At 43.2% G+C, this 20,852-nt stretch overlaps 1 protein-coding gene across 3 annotated transcripts in view; it reads right to left on the bottom strand.

Moving 5' to 3' along the window:
• Positions 1–20,852, bottom strand: part of SGMS1 (sphingomyelin synthase 1) — a 364,196-nt gene that overhangs the window by 223,637 nt on the left and 119,707 nt on the right. For all 3 annotated transcript variants that reach the window (XM_082268258.1, XM_082268259.1, XM_082268260.1), the window contains exon 2: positions 13,656–13,717. The gene's annotated coding sequence lies outside the window, so the exon portion shown is untranslated. The remainder of the gene's footprint in view (positions 1–13,655; positions 13,718–20,852) is intronic.

Below are 20,852 nucleotides of genomic sequence, written 5' to 3'. Positions count from 1 at the left end.
AAGGCCCCTTTCACACGGGTACCTCCGTTATACGGATTCCGCTTGCTCATCAGGGGATCGCTCCGCTGATCCCTGCTAAGCAGGCAGATGACAGGTCCTGTGTGCTCCACTGACCGCCATCTGTCTGGATTTTGTGGGCAAGATCAGATCGGATAGTGGCAGGTGTAAGTATCCGCTTCATAGGAATGAAAGGGTCTAATCCGGTCCACGTGAAAAAATGACAGGCCGACCTGATCGGAAAGCCCATGGGCCCTAAAGATGATTAAATTTACAGCTCACTGTGCTTTAGTGTGATCAGTAAGCTGTGAATTTAATAATAAATAAAATAATAAAGAATGCAGCATACTCAGCATTTACCCTGTGTGCGCGTATCTTTATTTTAATAATACCCATCTCTAAACAAAAAAATGTATTTCTTTAATAATCAATAGAGCTGATAAGAATATTGGCCAAAGAGAAGTGCAGATATTAAAAATTGTAGTGATGTTTATGCTGGTGGACTGCCCCTCACATTTGTAGTCAGTTCAATGCCCCCTAATATTGATGATCTGTGGGAACAAAGGCAGATTACATTGGGCTACAGTGAAAAGATACCCCACACCACAGACAGCTGAAAATTGGTATATGGTACTTACCTGAAAGACAAAAATAGAGGCTCCACTAGTTCCACACTGCCGAGTTCCTTTGGTGCTTGAGCTATGCAGGTACTCTCTGGTAAGAGATCAATCCTCCTCGCCTAATGTTCATGGGAACCCTAGCAGCATCTGGAGGAACCCAAGAGCTTTACAGAACAGTACTGAGAAGGCTGCTATAGACAGAGCTATCATAGAAGTGATTTAGGACATTAAGGACGGAAAATAAATGGATGCCACATACCCATCTTGTGGTGTCAGTGAAGGAGTAATTTAATAAGCATACAATACAATCTGCTCACATTTGACTTTCAGTAGATTTTTATTTAAAAAATGTAATAATTATTTAATTTATTTTTATTTAAAATATTTTAACCGCTTCCAGCCCAAGCCAATTCTGGCATTCCTTTCCTACATGTAAAAATCATCATATCTAAATGATGCCTACAGCTATCATTCAGATTTTCCACACAAAGTCCAGGACATCATAGGACGTCCACCTAGGGGAAGTGGTTAAAGTACATAACATGGCATAAGAAGACTTTTTGTAATTGCCAAGAAGGTGTTAGACAGCTAGAGCGTAGCTGCCGAGGATGTAACATCCAACAGTATGAATAGAATATTATTAAGAAACTTGAAGCATGCAAGTCAGAGTAGGTAACCATGAGCCAGGTAACTTTGTTGAAGGCCATGAAACAATAGGCAGCTTAAAACAAATTCTGAGTAAACGGAAAGAAAGATGATCACAGTAGGGAGATGGGAAAGAGGTGGAGTGAAGGGGAAGGAGCGAGCGTCGGGGATGCCCAAGACCAGCATCCCAAAACTGGGTTATTACACAGTCAAGTATAGCACATCATGGACTGTAATGGATAGACCAGATGTATCCACGGGGTTCAAATCCGGGAGAATTTGTTTTGCTTGTCCAGCAGGATACTGGTCAATTGCTCATTAACAAAGAACATCTTGATCCACTAACGAACCTCCTCAAAAGGAAAGAAAGTGTTTCTTCCAGGCTTTGGGGATAGTCTGTTTTGCTGCTAACAAAATGTAAGTCACCAATTTGAATTGGGTTTTAGTAAAATCAGGGGGTTTAAGGTGTAATAAGAGATACCAAGGGTCTTTGGGGAAAGGGTGATTGAACAATGAATGTATGAACTTCAAGACCTTGGTCCAAAACTGTGTAAGCACAGGACAAGTCCATCAACTATGAAAAAAGTCGCAGAGCGTTGTGCTGCAACGAAAGCACAGACCAGTATGGGAAGGCTGAAGATGTAAGTGTGACTAGTATGGTGGTTGGAATTATGCATTTTAGAGTAGAGAATAGAGATCAGTTTAGGAGAGAAAGGCGTGTGGTGGCATATAGGTTTGAATTGTGTTTGCTGACTCCTAAGTGCAACCTTTGTGAATATGGGAGAGAGTCAAGGTTTTATTTGTAGAAATCACAATCTGAATTCAAATTTTTAAAAATAGGTGGAAGTTGCATGCTGCATCAAGGCCTCTGTGTTGTAAAGTCTGACTCTTAGCCCGCATTCACACAACCGTCGCGGTCCATGCAGTGCTACAGGTCCCGTTCTAATAGGAGCGACACAAGTAGCTCTGACTTAGAAAAAGGGTCCTGTACTACTTCGGGGCGACCTCGGAGCGACTTGCATAGACATTCATTATATGAAGTCCGTGCAAGTCGCGCCGAAGTCGCGGTGCACGCGACTTCACAGGTCGCCCCCGAAGTCGGAGCGACCTAGTGTGAACCGGCACTTATCAACAGGAGACACACTGTAAACTCTCCATGTATTTAGTGCCATAATACTGCTAGAGGTTCCATCATAGATTAGCCCTGATCAATACAGACACACCATACATGCAACTTCCACACATTTGCAGATGTTAGCAAAAAAAAAAAAACTCAAGAACAGACTGGATGGGAGCTCCTTGGTGGCTAGCAGGGCTGGGTTCCAGGGAATTCTGTATTGGACGAGGTTAGAAAAGCATTCACATGTCCTAAAATGAATTACTCACTTCCTAACAGTTTCCAGGTCAGCCACAAGCATGAACTGCAGGGAGGAACTAGTGAAAGAGCAAGGGTAAGAAGACTATATAGTTTGAATGTATTTAAATAGAGGTTTTAAATTCAATGGAAATATTATTTAAAATTCTTACAACACAATACACCTACACCACCATATAACCATATACAATGAGACAGCTTTTATAATGACTTAACTCCTTTACGGTCAGAGATATCATAAACCTTAGGACGAGATATGTTTTAACTGATTTTGTTTCCTCTTAGGCACAATACAACAGACATTGCTCTCTGCCCCTTGACAAAAGGAGAAGTGTCACAGAATCGATCTCCATAGTGGTTTTACTAGCAAGAACCATTACATTTAAGTCAATGAAAAGTCTAAAGCAGCCCATACATGAATCTGTTTTTTTCCTTTAACAAAAAGAAAAATGACTCGGTTTCGAGGTGGAATCCCCCCTTCTGACTATAGTATTCTGATAGTGGGGAGACTTCTTGGCTGTCAGAATACATTGATCAGTGCTGCCGGCTATAGTGAGCAAGCGGCAAAAATCCTACAGGGCAGTTTTAGAGAAGTCGATCGGGAGAATTTCAATCCATGTATGGGCAGGGTGGTTGTACAGAAGTTGATCGGATTGACCCCTATACAAACACCCTGCCCATACATGAATTGAAACTTATCTGGTCTGGTTGTATGACCGGCATTTGACGCCTTATAATGGTCAGCTTCATTAGTTACTCATGCTGCCCAATGCACCACCTAATGATCATGGTACATTAGCAATTTTTAGCTATATAGAGAAGAACTGTGGTCACCTACAGTAGTAATCTGATGAAAAAAATAGGCAGAGAAGCCTCGGCTACAAAGGTCCTAGTAAGACATGGCTACATATTTTAATTAAATATTTAAAGGCTTACTCCAGTCAAAAATTTATTTTTTCCTATTAATAGTATGTCAATTATCTTTATCTTTGATATTATTCATTTTCTGGCTAGCTTCTTGTGTGGCTTAGAAAGTCTCATCTAAGCTAGACAATCAGCTTCTTCCTGTTCTTCACTGACTACGCTATCTCCCTTTGTCTGAATTTGCTAAGCTGTCTCACTTCCTGAAAAAAGGTTGTCAGTCTATCTTAGACAGGCATGCTTAGACCTGCCCAGACCCACCCTCACCCCTCCTATCCTTTACAGAACATAATCTCCTCCTGTCTTCATAGCCTCGTTTTTAGCAGCTTCTCCTGAGAGAGAGGAAGAGGGTAGGCTTTGGAAGCATGTTATTTCAATGGCACCTGTTCCTATCTTTGCGGCTTTGAAAATCAGAGACTTTGAAAAAGGTGCCTGCACTACTTTGAGGCAACTTTGATCCAGAGAGTGTAAAGTTGGATCAAAGCTGCACTCAAAGTTGCACAACTTTGGAGTAGCATTAGTGGAAATAAAACCACTTTGGAGTGCAGCTTTGATCCAAATTTACACTCTGGATCAAAGTCGCATCAAAAGTTGCATCAAACGAGGGCAGGTACCTTTTCAAAACCCGTACAGCTTCTTTCTCCTATGGTAGTCTTCATTCAAAGCCCAGCACAGCTATAATGTATATGTGAACCTTTCTCATGAATTAGGATGTTCAATGCATCCTTATTGATGAGAGAACACTGGGCGGAACCTATGATCAGCTCCTCCCATCCTGTATACGCCCACTGGCTACACAGGGTCAGTGCCCCTCCCTGGAAGTGATGTCACTAGCTTTCAGTAACCACACCCACTTGCTGCTCTTGGACTCAGCAGGAAGAAGGGTTGAAGTTATGCAACAGCACTGAATACTGCAAAATAAAGGTAGAAAAACTGGGATTTTTCTATTTTTATTTTGACACAAGGCTAAACTCAGCTTAAATTATTGATTGCAGGGGAAGATTTGATGTATTAGGCTGTACTTCCATTTTAACAATTTGCAGGGTATCATCAACTATTTCTAAAGAGAAAGACAGCTTCTAGAAAATAAGCTGGGATTAATTTTCCCCAGTTGAACACTACTGCTTCTCGTCATATGAAGCTGTTAATGGGGATGTGATCAGTGCGTTCTCCTTAACCACTTGATCTCCGGAAGGTTAACCCCCCTTCCTGACCAGGCCGTTTTTTGCGAAACAGGACAAGACAGACAAGATTTTTTTATGGTCTGCTATAAAACATTCAATAAAAAAAATTGAAAAACCAACCAAACCAGATTAAAAAAATGTCTTCAAAAATTTAGGCCAATATGTATTCTGCTACATATTTTTGGTAAAAAAAATCCCAATAAGCAGGTATTTATTGGTTTGAGCAAAAGTTATAGCGTCTACAAACTATGGGATATTTTATTTTTTTTACTAGTAATGGCAGCGGTCAGCAACTTATAGCGAAACATGATATTGCGGATGACAAATTGGACACCTGACTCTTTTTTTGGGGACCAATGACATTATTACAGTGATCAGTGCTAAACATATGCACTGTTACTGTACTGACATCTGCAGGGAAGGGGTTATCAGGGGCGATTTAATGTTTAACTGTGTGCCTAGGTTGTGCTTACTCACTGTGGGGGAGGTGCTTTGACTAGGGAAAGGCAAAGATCCGCGTTCCTGCTTTGCAGAAACACAGGATCAAAGCCTTCCCCACTGACAGAACGACAATCTGCCTTGTTTACATGTGTGCTGTGTAGTGTGTGGCTCCCACTGTGTGTGATCACAGCGAGAGCGGGCCGCTGGCAATGCGCGCCCCAGACCTGGAAGTATCAAATCATGTACTAGATATGTGATCTGGCGCAGAGTGGTCGCCCTGCCGTAGTAAATGTATGTGGGGCTGTCGCTAAGTGGTTAATTCCCCCACAGGGATAAGCATGCATAATTACCCAGCGCACACATGCTACCTTGTACAGCGGTACTTTATCAGAATGAAGGTTTGACGGTCAGATCTTGCATGATTTGACAAGCGGACTGTAAGAGGAAATTGAAAATACCACCATATCGAAAAATACCTGATTTGTGTTACTGTGTGAGGGTTAATACCTGTAATGAAGGCATATAGTATATGATGTATACGACCAGAGGCGTAACTAGAACCTTCAGGGCCCCGGTGCAAGAAACCATGAAGGGCCCCCCTTTTGATCTTGGGGCCCTTTACTCTCGTTGCGGGGCCCTTTATTACGGTCCCGCAGTGGGACCTTTTCACAAGTTCTGCAGTGGGCCCCCTTCCTGCCATCTTGGGGCCTCCCCACGGGGGTGGAATGCCAGGGCCCGGTTGCAAATGTGACCTTTGCGATCCTGGAAATTCACCCACTGGTGTCGGTAGTTTTTATTTTTTGGTATTTTAATTGTATTATTTTTTATCATTTCATTTTATTTTTTTACAATGTCACTGACTATGACTCTGTCCATTCAGAAAAGGAAGGAGCTGGTAAATTACATATTTACTGACCCCTTCCTGGTTCTCTATTGTGACAAATCTCCCCTGCAGCAGCCGGCAGGAGAGAGGAGGGAGCACAGTGGGGGGGGGGAGCACGGTAGTGAGGAGGGGGGTGGACCAGAGGAGCACACAGGGGCCCAGAGACAGCAGAACACAAGTGAACTGGATAGGAGGAATGGCGGGGGCAGCATACAGAGGAACCAATCTCCTCCATTTTCCTCCTGCAGCTACAGGAGGAAAAGGGAGGACAGTGATTTCTCTACATGCTGCCCCCCCTGCTGCCCCTCCTATCCAGGTGTACAGGGGAGCCGCCACAGGCCCCCTGGAGCATGGGGCCCGGTTGCAATTGCAACCTCTGCAACCCATGTAGTTACGCCCCTATATACGACTTAATTTTTATTACACAGACCTTTATATTTTTCTTTTTTAACATACAAGCCAAGCTGTCCAGCGAAAGTAAGAATTACAGGGGTTGCAACAAACCATAAAACATTGACTGAGGTGCTTAAAAAAAAACACAGCATTTATCAATGTTAATTTAAGTGTATGTATACCCCAAACTTTTTTTTTTATTAATAATTTAGGTATACCTCCTAAATTTTTGAGATGGGAATGAGGGACAAATTTTATTACATGTATGTAGGCAAAGGACACACACCCTTCCACACCTTCTAGAGAAGAATTATATATGAAAAAAAATTAGTTAGAACTACAAGTGCTTTTTAGCCATGGTTATTCCTTTTAACTGGCTTTTGAGATTTACGAATACAGCAATTTAGAAATTGGATAAAAGGTTTGGCACTGAAACTATTTTAGAAAGATAAAAAGTGCATTTTATATACAACTATATTGATTGGACCAAAATGAGGGACAAATGAGGAGGAAGGAGGGACAGAGGGACTTTGTTCCAAATCAGAGACAGTCCCTCAAAATCAGGGACAGTTGGAAGCTATGATTTAGGTATAGTAGGGAAGGATTATAACCCCCATCAGCTTATTTGTTGTGGTCCGTGTCCCACTAAAGAGATAAAGATGGAACAGGAAGTCAGAGGAAACATCTACAATATGAAACGAATTCTCCTCTTAGACAGCTGTCACTAGAACACCCACTGAAAACGTTCCCATTTTTTCCTGTTCTGGTGACTCTTTAATTACCACAACAAAAAGAAAGAGTGAATTTCCATAGCAAGGATACAGACAGCAGAATAAAATTTACAGGGATTGTAATCTCGCGCGCCACTCAAAATAAAAAGTTTTCACTATACACACACTTTAAATCTTAAAAAAAAAAAAAAATGTTATCTCTTACTTATAATCCATCTTAAACCATCTTAAACTAAAAGCCCATCTATGACTATACTATCTACAAGATGACAACACTGCTGTGCATTTTTACAGCAGAACAAACCATATTGCCACCCTAAGAAAAGGAAGTAAAAGGTTAACAGACCTCCTGACAGGATCAACAAGTCAATAAACCATGTAACATGGGGCACTCTGTAGTGTTGATGCTAGTAGAATATTGGCTTATCTTGCCCATGGTTGCACTGTAAGGCATTAGACAACTTGTCACTAGCTGCAGGATTGCCTAAAAGACAAACAGGCAGTTTCTAAGACTGGCCATACACGGTTTGAATCGTGGCTGGTTCAGCAGGAACCGTTCGAGATATTAATTTGAGATTGTTAATAGGCAGACTAAATATACCAAGTTAACCGATCGATCAGCTTAGGTACAAGCAGCCTGCTGGATTCTCTTGTGCTTTATTACTAGCAGCTACTATAGTTGCTAGCAATAATCACGGTCTTCTCCTGGCAGGGACGGCTTCCCCTGCCCCCCTCTGGTAAAAGACAATTACTGATTCCCCTGTCAACACTGTCTGTGTTGATGGGGGAATATGAATTTCTTTCCATTGCAGCAAAGAAATTTGTACTGTGTTTGGCCTGGCTTAGTGAGCCTGTAGCTGCCAATTATGAAACATCGTCAGCAAGAGAGTTGCCAGTGTGTTACCAGCCAAAGAAACAGGTAATACAACACTACAGGCAATGATACTTTGTCAGCTGATCACAGTTAAAGTGTTACTAAACCCACAACAGTAAAATCAGTCTGTTTTTGCAGTAAAGCATGCTTGTTATACTCACAGTGGAACCTAAGGTGTTAATCCTCTACATTGTGAAAAAAAGACTATTTGGTCCTGGACCCTCCCCTTTTTACATTGTCCCCATAACATGTCCATATTAGACAGAGTTACTGGAGTAAGGCTACACATGCTCAGTTTGGTGTGTATTGCTAGAGAGCTTTTTTTTCCTTAGGAGGATGCATGTGATCAGCACAGGACCAAACGGCACGGTCCAGACAGGGGGGCAGGGGTCCTGCATCCTGATATGACAGCCAGTGCAGTATGATGAGCCGGCTTGGGACACAAGGAAGGCAATACACTGTCCTCATTCAAATGGAGGTCAGAGACTTTGGGCAGGAATGGTGGACAGGAACAAAGAACCAGTTTATACCTATGGACCACCAAATCAGAACTGCGACAGGATAATGCCACCAATTCCAATACCCTGCAGGCCGAGGTAATAGCCACCAAGAATGTCACCTTCTGGGATAACGTAGACAAGGGAATCTCCCAAATATTCTCAAATGGAGGTTTCTGGAGAATTTAAAGTATTAATTTAAATCCCATGGCGGCAAAAGAGACCGTACAGGTGGAGCCACATGTCGAACCCCTTGAATTAAGGTACGAACTAAAGAGTGCGTGGCTAGAGGGTCACTGAAAGAAGATTACCAGGGCAGACACCTGGCCCTTGATGGTACTCAAGGCCAACTTCTGATCAAAGCCCCGAGCCACAGAAAAGGATCAAGGATGAGCGCCAATCAACTCACACCAAGAAATGTACGCTTTCAACAGACAATGTTATATTTTGCTGGAAGACGACTTCTGTGCCTTCACCATAGTAGGGATCACTGATCCAGACAAACCGCTATCCCTCAGTACCTGGTTTTCAATAGCTAAGCCATTAAAACCAGCCACTGTAAAGCAGGATGGTAGATCAGCCCTTGGGACAACTGGTCTTCTCTGAAAGGAAGCCCCCAAGGGAAGTTTACGGCGACCAGGATGAGTGGAAGATCCTCGCTCTTGAATTCTCGCAGGAACTGCGGAAGAAGCCTGAGCCAAGGATAATACTGGCCTTACCACGGCCCTTGGACGCCTGCAGCGTTTGCCAGAGGAACCCATGATCTCGCCACGAACTTCGGTATCCTCCTGTGGAGCTAAACCTGCTAAAGGAGCTGCATGTAGCACTGTGCAAACAAAACTGTCTTGAAAACTGTCTTGAAGGTGGATACCACCAGACTCAGAACATGTATGCAAATTGGGAGAGAGAACTATCTGTGTGACAGCAGCCGGAGAATCACAGCCTGTGGTTCCCGAAGTTTGTCCAGAGGAAGGACCCCCCCTGGTCAGAATTAGAATCAGACCTAGGTCATTCAATTCCCTGGACAGGGTAGGGGGGACCTTAGGTAGTTCAGACATAACCTGAAACTTTACAGGAATTAAACTCTGGACCTAAAAAACCTAAGAGGAACAAACTTTGTCCCCTTTTCTGGGTACAGTAATCCCCCGCTCCATCGCGGTTCAGTTTTTGCGGTCCCGGTAATTCGCGTTTTTTTTTGTAATGTTATTTTACTATATAAATCATTAAAAATGAAATATTTTTGTGTTTTTCACAGCTCTTGCTCTGTCTCTTAGTATCTTTTATGTGTTTAAATGAGTTTCTATTGTTTTAAAAGTGTGTTAAAAGACCTTGAAATGCTTTTACACGTACAGTGACAGTAAAAAAACATGCCTACAATGCATTTTAATAGGGTTTTTCTATTTCGCGGAATTTCACTTTTCGCGGCTGGGTCCGGAACGTAACCCCCGCAATGGAGGGGGGTTTACTGTACCCCTAAAAGAAACATTTTGTGGACCTCCTCGACGCTCAAGAGGTCCCCAGGGCCAGAAACCAGCGAAGATGTCCCCCATTCCATGCCAAAGGGGTTTTGTCTGCGGGCCCGGAGAAGCTAGCTCTAGGCTTATCAGAGCAAGGTTGCTTGGAACCTCCCGGGAAAGATTTGAAAGATCTATTTCCCTAATTCTCTGTCACAGGAGCACAAAATAATTTTCTATGGGCTGAGAAGGAGGGCCCCCGTCTGCAATGAGGCTCCTTCCCTTTCCTTGACTGTGGCAGGAAGGTACTCTCCCCCCCCCCCCCCCGTGAGACCCTTAATGATGTCATCCAGGGTAGCCACAAACAGGTGATCATCTTGAAAGGGCAGATCAATGAGAGCTTTCTTAGAGGCTAGTTTAAAAGAGACTCCTCAAAAGGGTAACGTGCAGCAAAACGTTTGGGGACCACAAACGATAATTTTGGCTGTTCCCATTCCTTACAGGAAAACCTGCCAAAATAAGGCACATAAGGAAACACCTTTGGAGTGTGAGGTGACTTATGCGTACCAAACAACACAGCCACATCCGTGGCAACATCAGCCCCATCTTCCTTTTTTAAAGTCTCATGCACTGCAGCGATCAGTGCGTCTACCAGGGCTTTTTAATTCACTGCGACCATGGAGGAATCATCCTCACTATCGGATGGATCTGGGGGTGTGATATTAAGCCCCCCTGGATAGGCCACATCCACGGCGGCATCAGGCTCAGAATCAGATGAGACAGACTAAGCAGGGGAAGGCGGGGGACGCTTCCTCCTGGGCCTTTGCCCACACGCCACTTCCACCTGGGACACTAAGGACTGCAGGAACACTGTCAGTGCAACCATGGGAAGCTGGGGCTCCGAAGGACCTGCCACCTCCACGAAGGGGTCAGTGGGGGAGATGTGACCCTGAGGCTCCATAAGGAAAGAAAGACCTTAAAGTACAAAAACAATCTTTTGGCACCACTAAAGGATCCCCTCAAGGCTCAGGGTACCTATCAGCAGAGAGAGAAATAACAGGGTCCCCCAAGGACTCACCCTACCGGCTGGAGGAGCACAGAGAATTCAAACCCAGCATCATCATGGACGCCATCCCTGTTCATATGTCCTGGGCACAGGAAGAGGAAACTGAGAAGGAAGAGGAAGAGCTTTGGCATCCCCATGAAAAAATTGCTAGGACCAGGGATCTAGGTCCTTGCTCCATACTAGACAGATTAAAACTGATTACCTAGAGTAGAGAGGGGGGGGGGGTTATATACCAAGCTGGGGAAGGCCCATGTGCATAGCCAGGTGTTTTTGTTCTGCCTACTCCTACTCCTGGAGGAGACAATATAACCCAGTGATTTATGGAGCTCTGTGTCCATCGATGTACAGAAGAGAAAGGTAATTAGCAGTCTATATTTATTAAAATGATTGCATTTCCATGTTCTCTGAGAGACCAGATATAGTGAATGCAGGGTCCTGGGTTTAGTAACACTTTAAATGACAGTGATTAATAGCTAATAATTGATACAATAAAACAATTGATACAGCTACCACACCATTCACAATGACCATGGCTCTTTATAACAGCCTAGTCACAATAAAAAAACAATGTGGGGAAATTACCCAAATTGAAGCAGACAGAATATGGAGTAGCTGCGCATGGTAACCAATCAGCTTCTAACTTCAGCTTGTTCATTTGAGCTTTGAAAATGAAAGATAAAAGCTGGTTGGTTGTCATGTACAGCTGCTCCAGTTTTGATAAATTCCCCTAAACATATGTTCATATCCAAATATGCACAATTGAAAATTCAAATATCTGACACACAAACATATAAAATAAATAGAATACAATAACCTCAATAGACCTACATCTTGCAGCATTACGACCCTTTCCCCTGACATAGTATACTATTAGCAGACATTGAGAGGCTAACTAAAGAAGATTATATATTTTAAAACACCTTGAGACATAAGGAGCTTAAAGCACTTAGATTAAACAGAGTCTAGTCTGCTGTGCACACAAATGGCTGCACATAGTTCTCCAACCGTCACAGTAGCGTCATCACGCCGGTCAGATAACGGAAGGTTTAGTCGAACAGAAAAAGAAAAACACCTCGATGCTAAATAAAACCTTTAAGAAAAATAAAAAATACAATGTGCACAGAAATATCAGATCAGACAAATGTTGTTTTTTTCTTTTGGGGGGAAAAAGAAAAAGAAAGCATTAGTGTCTATTCACACAACCACAATGTAACACCGCACTGGCACTGGTGCGCGCTGGAAGGCAGCAGTGCCGATGAACTGAGAGCATCGTATCACACCGTTTATTCTTTTATGTGCAAACTTTATTAGAATTTCACAAAGTAACATTTGGGTTATTTCTATTAGCTGCAGAGCGGCAAAATGCAGCGGATTGCGTCAAAGCATGTTGTTCTGTAAAAAATAGCACATGCTGTACTTTTTTTCAGCGCAGTAGTGTAAACTGACATGATTGAGAACAAAGCTTTTCACCTTGTCTATGTGTTGGAACTGCATTGAGGAAGTGCAGCCTAAACTAATCTGATGTAAATGGGTCCCTAATTCTTAACCAATTTGCCGAGCTCCCCACGTAGATTTACTGCGGCTCGGCTGCTCATAATCACGTGGATCTACATGATTATGTGTACGCGGTTTTGGCGATTCGCACACCGCCGGAGCCGCGCTCCCGCGGTGATTAGACACTGCAGGAGGCAGACCGCAGAAAGAGCGGGCTCGATCGCCGCCAGCCTCCCGCGATCTTTGGCAATACTCACAGGAGAGCTGTCTGGTATGTAAACAATGCAAGACGGCTCTCCTGTCAGAGAGGCAGGGAAAGATTGTGTGATTCAGCTAAACTGAATCACCGATCTATCTCTGCCTCTGTTCAATCCACCCCCCCACAGTTAGAAAGCACAAATAGGGAACGCATTTAACCCCTTGATCACCCCCCAGTGTTAACTCCTTCCCTGCCAGTGTCATTTAGACAGTAACAGTGCATATTATTAAGTACTAATCACTGTATTAATGTCACTGGTCCCCAAAAAGTGTCACTTAGTGTCAGATTTGTCCACCGCAATGTCGCAGTCCTGATCGCCGCCATTACTAAAAAAAAAAAAAAACTATGAAAAAAGTAAAGTCCATAAATCCATCCCGTAGTTTGTAAACTTTTGCGCAAACCAATTATTCGCTTTTTGGGATTTTTTTTACCAAAAATATGCAGCAGAATACAAATTGACCTAAACTGATAAAAAATTAGATTTTTTTTATTGGGAATGTTTTATAGCAGAACGTAGAAAATATTGGTGTTTTTTCATAATTGACGCTCTCTTTTGTGTATAGCGTAAAAAAGGAAAAAATCACAGAGGTGATCAAATACCACCAAAAAAAAAAAAAAGATCTTTTTGTGGGAAAACAATGACATCAATTGTATTTGGGTACAGCGTCACACGACCGCGCAATTGTCAGTTAAAGCAACGCAGTGCCGAATCGCAAAAAATGGTCTGGTCATTAAGGGGGTAAAACCTTCCGGGGCTGAAGTGGATAAATAACAAATTTGCACATGTACATGAAAGAGAGGATTATAACAATATAACTTACTTCAAAGTGATTGTTTTGATCCACTTTTTTGTCTGACTACATACATCCTGAAGCAGTTATCACTGTAGGGAAAAAAAGAAACAACTTATTATACACATACTTTACATCAGACGTGCTAGGAGAAGAGTTTTAAAGGTACGCTACGCAAAAGTTACGATGTTAGATATATTTTAAAAGCAATGTGAATTTAGTTTTTCACTTTTTCTATGCTAAACAGACCTCACTGAATTTTCAGACATAATGGGGGAGATTTACTAAAACTGGAGCACTCCAAATCTGGTCCAGCCGTGCATGGTAACCAATCAGCTTCTTACTTCAGCTTGTTCAATTAAGCTTTGACAGAAAAACCTGGAAGCTAATTAGTTTCAATGCAGAGCTACACCAGATTTTGCATGCTCCAGTTTTAATAAATCTCCTCCAATTTGTCCCCGTCACTTTCACACAGAGTAGTTATTTATATAGTCAGCATACAAGAACACAACCAATACGTCTGCTTAGAGGCAACAACCCATGAAGACATGGAATATTAATGGACTCTTTATTTGTCCACTTCACATAGCAGACTTCTGTGATATGCCTAGAAAGAAGGTTCATTACACCTGTACATGGTAAAATCAGACATTCTGTAGTGCAAAGCCACATTTTGAAATATCAATATTGCACCTTCGATCATTCATACCCAAGGTATTGGTTTTCTTTTTAACAATAACACTGCTAAAAAATGTGTGTCCTTACAAAGAAGAAAGTAAATACTTTAGCTGCCAGCACCGCCAAACACTACTGTAATAACCAAAAACCTTTAAGTCTTTGTTAAAGTGCTTGTCTCAAAATAACAAACATATTATACTTACCTACTCTGTGCAGTTGTTTTGCACAGACCAGCCCAGATCCTCCTCTTCTTGGGGCCCTGGCTGGAGCTTCTGGTCCCTCCCTCCTGTTGAGTGCCCCCACAGCAAGCAGCTTGCTATGGGGGCACCTGAGCCGAGCTGCAGCTCCGTGTATCCATTCCAACATGGAGCTGCCATTCGGCCACGCCTCCCTCCCTCTCTCTCTCCTGATTGGCTTAATTTGATTGACAGCAGGGGGAGCCAACAGCGCCACTGCAGTGTCTCAGTCAATCAGGAGAGAGAGTCCCGGATGGCTTAGGCACTTGTGGACATCGCTGGGTAGAGAGGGGGGATCAGGTAAGTATTAGGGGGCCTGAGGGAAGCTGCTGCACATACAAGGGTTTTTATCTTAATGCACAGAACGCATTAAGATAAAAAACCTTTCTGACTTTACAACCCCTTTAAAGTGAGCCAGGGTAATTCAAATTGATCATGCTGAAAAAAAATGCATAACTTAAGGGAAAATGCATTGCAAGCTATCAATAGAGCCAGAGATTTATAGGCAGCTAAAGGAATATCCAATTCTCAATGTTTTCTGTAAAAGTCTGGTTTGGCACCACTCTCCCGAGCCTCCCTTTTCATGAGATATCTCCTAAGATATGCTAAGAACTTCAGCTACCTGTATCCATCTACTGGTTGTTTAGACATGTGGTTTCCACTGACGGTGAACCTTGGGTATGCATTTTGCTCATCAGTTTGATACTATCCAGGTGTTTAACAGTATTAAGAGCCCTTTCACACTATATGCGCTGGGCTGAGCTGGACCAATGCAAGTATGTATAAAATACCTGGAACTTGGTCACTGGAGGCTTCTGTACCTAAAACTAGCTCCACCCCCCTATTATCCCCCCCCCCCCCACCCACCATTCAGTGGCAACAGGTTTCCAGGGAGTTTAGATAGATTTTATATACTGTAAAGGGCCCTTTCCCACTGATGCACTATTGAGCAGCTTAGGGCCCTTTCCCACTGATGCACTATTGAGCAGCTTAGGGCCCTTTCCCACTAATGCACTATTGAGCAGCTTAGGGCCCTTTCCCACTGATGCACTTTTGAGCAGCTTAGGGCCCTTTCACACTGATGCACTATTGAGCAGCTTAGGGCCCTTTCACACTGATGCACTATTGAGCAGCTTAGGGCCCTTTCACACTGATGCACTATTGAGCAGCTTAGGGCCCTTTCACACTGATGCACTATTGAGCAGCTTAGGACCCTTTCCCACTAATGCACTATTGAGCAGCTTAGGGCCCTTTCACACTGATGCACTTTTGAGCAGCTTAGGGCCCTTTCACACTGATGCACTATTGAGCAGCTTAGGGCCCTTTCCCACTGATGCACTATTGAGCAGCTTAGGGCCCTTTCCCACTAATGCACTATTGAGCAGCTTAGGGCCCTTTCACACTGATGCACTTTTGAGCAGCTTAGGGCCCTTTCACACTGATGCACTATTGAGCAGCTTAGGGCCCTTTCCCACTAATGCACTATTGAGCAGCTTAGGGCCCTTTCACACTGATGCACTATTGAACAGCTTAGGGCCCTTTCACACTGATGCACTATTGAGCAGCTTAGGGCCCTTTCACACTGATGCACTATTGAGCAGCTTAGGGCCCTTTCACACTGATGCACTATTGAGCAGCTTAGGGCCCTTTCACACTGATGCACTAATGAGCAGCTTAGGGCCCTTTCACACTGATGTGCTTTTGATGCATTTTCATTGACTTACAATGGAAGGTTACTTTTAAGTGCGCTTTTGAAAAATTGCACCATGATGCAGCATGCAGGACTTTTCCAAGCGCAGCACACCAGTGTGAACAGTTACATAGGATTTAATAGGGAATAGTTTTCATGCACTTTTGTCGCCCTGGACAAACATGAAACAAGCCCTCCAGTATGAAAGGGGCCAAAAATATAAGACTCCATTACGAAGAGCGGCTTCACACTGCCCTGCTGTGATGGCGCAGTTTCAGAAAATTCCTGCATGCTGCATCTTTGGTGCGCTTTCTGAAAACTCGCCAAGCCCACTGGACCTCAGAGAATTTTATGGGAAAGCTCAGCTAATGCACACAAAAACCACTGATTAGCTGTGCTTTGCCCACAGCGGAGTAGGACAGCATTGGGGCGGTGTGAAGCCACCCTAACTCAGCTCAAGCATCCCCCTTTCCCTGTAAGGTTCATGGCAGAATGTTTCTTTACCTCTTCAATAGAAGAACCCCCAATGAGATCCTGCTTTAATTTATTTATTTTTTTTTTTTTAATTCTTTTTATTTTCAACATTTATTCAACAGCACAATTGGTCAGCACAGCCCTGACGAACATCAAAGGGCATTATCAGGATATGAAGAATCCGCATATCCTGATAGAAATCATTTTCTCACAACAGTTATCACGTAGCCGGCTATGGTACAGGGAAAAACAACACTGCACACCTAGACCTTATACACAGTACAATAAGGTACCTACCACCACCGAATTGTAGTAGGGCCCACTACATATAGTACTGTGGTGGTGTTGATAGTTTGAACCTGCTTTTATTTTTGCAGAAGATACTGAATTTTTGTTCCCATAGGTCTTCATTGGTTTTAACATCTTTGGCCAAACATAAAAAAAATAGCCACATTTGTACAGTACATGCGGGACTGGCTGAATTCAGAGCTTTCATCCATCCTTGCTGTCAACACACGTAATATTATTGCACTGCAGCCTCCCAATTCCTAAACCTGTCATTTTATTCATGTCAAATTACACAGCAGAAAACAAAACAGCTGTCATAATTAGAGATGATTGGGTATAAATTGAAGCCGCACAATTCTGGAGCAGAAATAGAGAATCTTTGTGCAAAGAAAGCCAGAAATCCCCATGACCTCCCTGCGGTTGACTAATTCATCATTTCACACAAATAGAGGAGCTGTGTGGTCCTGATTGATCTTACAGAGATCGCTCCAGGTCAGTCTAAGAAAATCCAAAGCCCCAAATCAACACAGCTGCATGCAAAACAGTACAACTGGGTTAGAATCTAGCAGGATTTGCTCAGTAGACTTATTTTGCGTTGTCTGCCTGTAACATCGATCAGTTATAAATAAAAAAGAATGCTCATTGGCATACAGTTTGGGTTCTAAAGCACAACTAAACTTTCAGTTTGAACCAGCTAAATAAATTCCAAGTGCATCAAAACATAAGGCGCCAGATAAACTATTTTTTTTTTTATACTGTTTTGGCGCACCATGTGAAGCACACTTGACATGAACCAAATACTGTAAACAACACACTGGGGGGGAATAAAAGAGGTTGTAAACCTCAGAATTTTTTTTTTTTTTTTAAAACGAACACCTGAAAGACAAACACATAATGAGCTAGTATGCATCGCATACTAGCTCATTATGAAATACTTACCTTAGAACGAAGCCTCGCAGTGCCGACCGCACACCTGTCTCATGGGTGATGTGTTCTGTCGCCCTTCTTCTGGGTTTGCGGCATCCAGCCAACTGATTGGCTGGAGCCATGATGACGTAACTCCCGCTCATGCTTACGGGAGCCGAAGGTCACGGCACGGGGCTCTGAAGGAATGGCACCAGCGGTCGTTCCTTCAGAGCGCATGAACCAGTGATATCACTGGCTACATGCAAAGTAAATATCTCTTAAACGGTACATGTTTAGGAGATATTTACAGTACCTATAGGTAAGCCTTATCATAGGCTTACCTATAGGTACAAGTTGCAGAGGAGGGTTTACTTCCTCTTTAACAAAAAGCTGAGCAAGCACAATGTTTGCACGACTCTTCTAAACTTACAATATGGTGGAGATACTGCTCCTAACAAAAGGGGAGCAAGCACAGAGAGCTGGAGCTGCTTGCTCTGATCTCTCTGCCTGTCTCTTCCCACCCCATCCTCCTCAGCTTAGAGTGCAGGAAGCGTTGCACGAGCAGAGAGAAGAGCACTACATGAGCAGAGAGAAGAATGCGAGATGTCTACTGATAGTTCACATCCCATATGACTAGGTCACACCTGGAGGGAATCTGCAGCAGTCTTCTATATGGAAAACTGCCACAATCCCTCAGGTGCAGACCAGCGCTCATTTTTATTTCATTCTGAAATAGAAACAGACCTCAAACAGGTCTATCTGTTCTGTTAAGGTGGATTGTGCTTATGTCGAGAAACATTTTTGACATGCATCAGAAAACGGAAAGTCACTGATTGTTTCAGGAACATTATGGTTTTTGTGACCTATAAACTAATATTTTGGCTACAAATTTGGTTTCAGATCTCTGCCTGGTCTGACCAGCTGCAGATCTACACACTGGGCTGACTTCTTCTGATAACTGTCTATAAAGATGCTTTACAGAAGGAGACAGACAGGAGAAGCTGCCTCCTCCCTCTACCTGTCAAGGTCTTACCTTGCCTTTCTTTTGGCAGCCATCTTAGCCATGTGCAGACTGCTGTCTCTTATAAACTCTATTTGCATCATCACTAGTCTGCTGCCTGGGCGTCGCTCTGTGATGATGTTGCACACCTGACTATATATATCACCTGATGGCTTGCAGACCTTGCCCTTCAAGGTGCATTACTGCTAGCAGTCTTCTGTGCATGACCTGGCTTGGCTGAAGACCTTCCTGGCTCTCGATCCTGCATTGGCATACGACCCGGCTACGACAGACTACTCGCTCCTGGACTAGATCCCGGCTTGGATGACCACCCACCCCTGGACTCGATCCTGGCTTGGATGAATACCCGTTTTCTAACTTGACCCAGCTGTTCCTGTTTTCACTCCTCTCTCTTGCTGTGTGTTTATTATTGTTGCATTAATAAGCTGCTTTATTTTACTTGCATCTTTGTGTGGTCTGGTTTCCTGGCACCCTGACACAACCTACCTGAGCAGAGAGGAAGAGGCAGCTGGAAGGTTTCCTCTGATACGTTTTTGGTCAGACACTCACTAGAGGGAGTTGGCAGCTCCAGGAAATTTATGCTAGGCATAAAAAAAAAACTACCTATAATAATTCTTGTGCATGAACCTGACATGTAATGGTTGCTTTATTTTTTATTTCTAGGTAAAATGCCTCAAAAAGGAAAAGTAATTCAGCCACTAAATATGTCCTTGCTGCTGCTGCAATTCCACCCATAACTTAAATACTGAAACTGCTTTCCTTATGTTTGTGTATTAGGCACCTTTCACACATATGGTCCGTTCAGTTCATCAGTTCAGTCACTTCAAAATGTATCCATTTTTCGTCAGTTGTCGGTCTGTTTTTTCATCTGTTTTTTCGTCCGATCCGTTTTTTTGACAGATGAAAAATAGGGCATTCATCCATTCAAAAAAATGGACATTGACGTGGATGAAAACGGATGTTAACTGATGATCATCCGTTTTTACATAGAGATACATTGATGTCCGTTTTTTTTCATCCGTCAACAGATGGATGAAAAACGGACAAACGGACAGCATGTGTGAAAGGGGCCTAACTCAGGTATGTGATATTTTGCTTAACCATCTGTAGACCAGTTCAAATTGCACTGCTTTATTTTCTCCCTAATGTCTTAACTAAAATGATGGCCTGTTCTTATCTTTAGTGCCCTCTTGTAAGTTTGTTGCTGAAGTGAAAATCGGCGCTCTGTTTAGACATCCATCCTTTATTACCTCCTGGTTAGTTAATTGGAAATCACCCACCCACATCTCTAACACTGTAAAACTAAGCATCCCTTATGGGGAAGGCACATTTGCTCCTGGGGTTCTTTCTAGAAGGGAAAACACTTCCGACTCTGCACTTTAGAAATTGCACAAAGTGAAAGTAGACAGGAAAATACTGTGAAAAACAGCTTATATATAACTCCCTCACTTTTGTCCTCTCCCTATTACATCACCAACTCCTGCTAATTCTAAATCCATATACTAATAAAATCTCCAGGGCACTAGGGCATGTCCCTTCATATAAATAACACTCCCTCACCCTTCTGCTTCTCCTAACTGCTAGAGATATATCCCCAAACCCTGGGCCTCCATCATTTAACTGTACCCAATGCACCCATCACCCGGCCCCCTCTGGCAGCAGCTGCAATCCACACAATTTAGTTCCCATTCCTCTTCGTCCCAAGACCAGACTCCCCTTCTCGTGCGCCCTTTGGAATGCCCGCTCTGTCTGTAACAAATTCACCTTTTTCAATGACCTCTTTATTGCTTACTCATTTAATCTACTCGCCATGACTGAACCCTGGCTTCATTAATCCGACACTGTATCTTCTGCTGCCCTTTCCCATGGTGGTTTTGTCTGGACTCACTCCCCCAGACCCAGTGGATCAAAGGGGGAGTGGGAATCCTATCCCC

This window comes from Pelophylax lessonae, assembly GCF_965119305.1.
Source record: "Pelophylax lessonae genome assembly, chromosome: 9".
In the NCBI taxonomy this organism is placed as follows: domain Eukaryota; kingdom Metazoa; phylum Chordata; class Amphibia; order Anura; family Ranidae; genus Pelophylax; species Pelophylax lessonae.
Note: the sequence above shows the minus strand (reverse complement) of the source record. Positions and strands in the feature narration are given on the sequence as shown.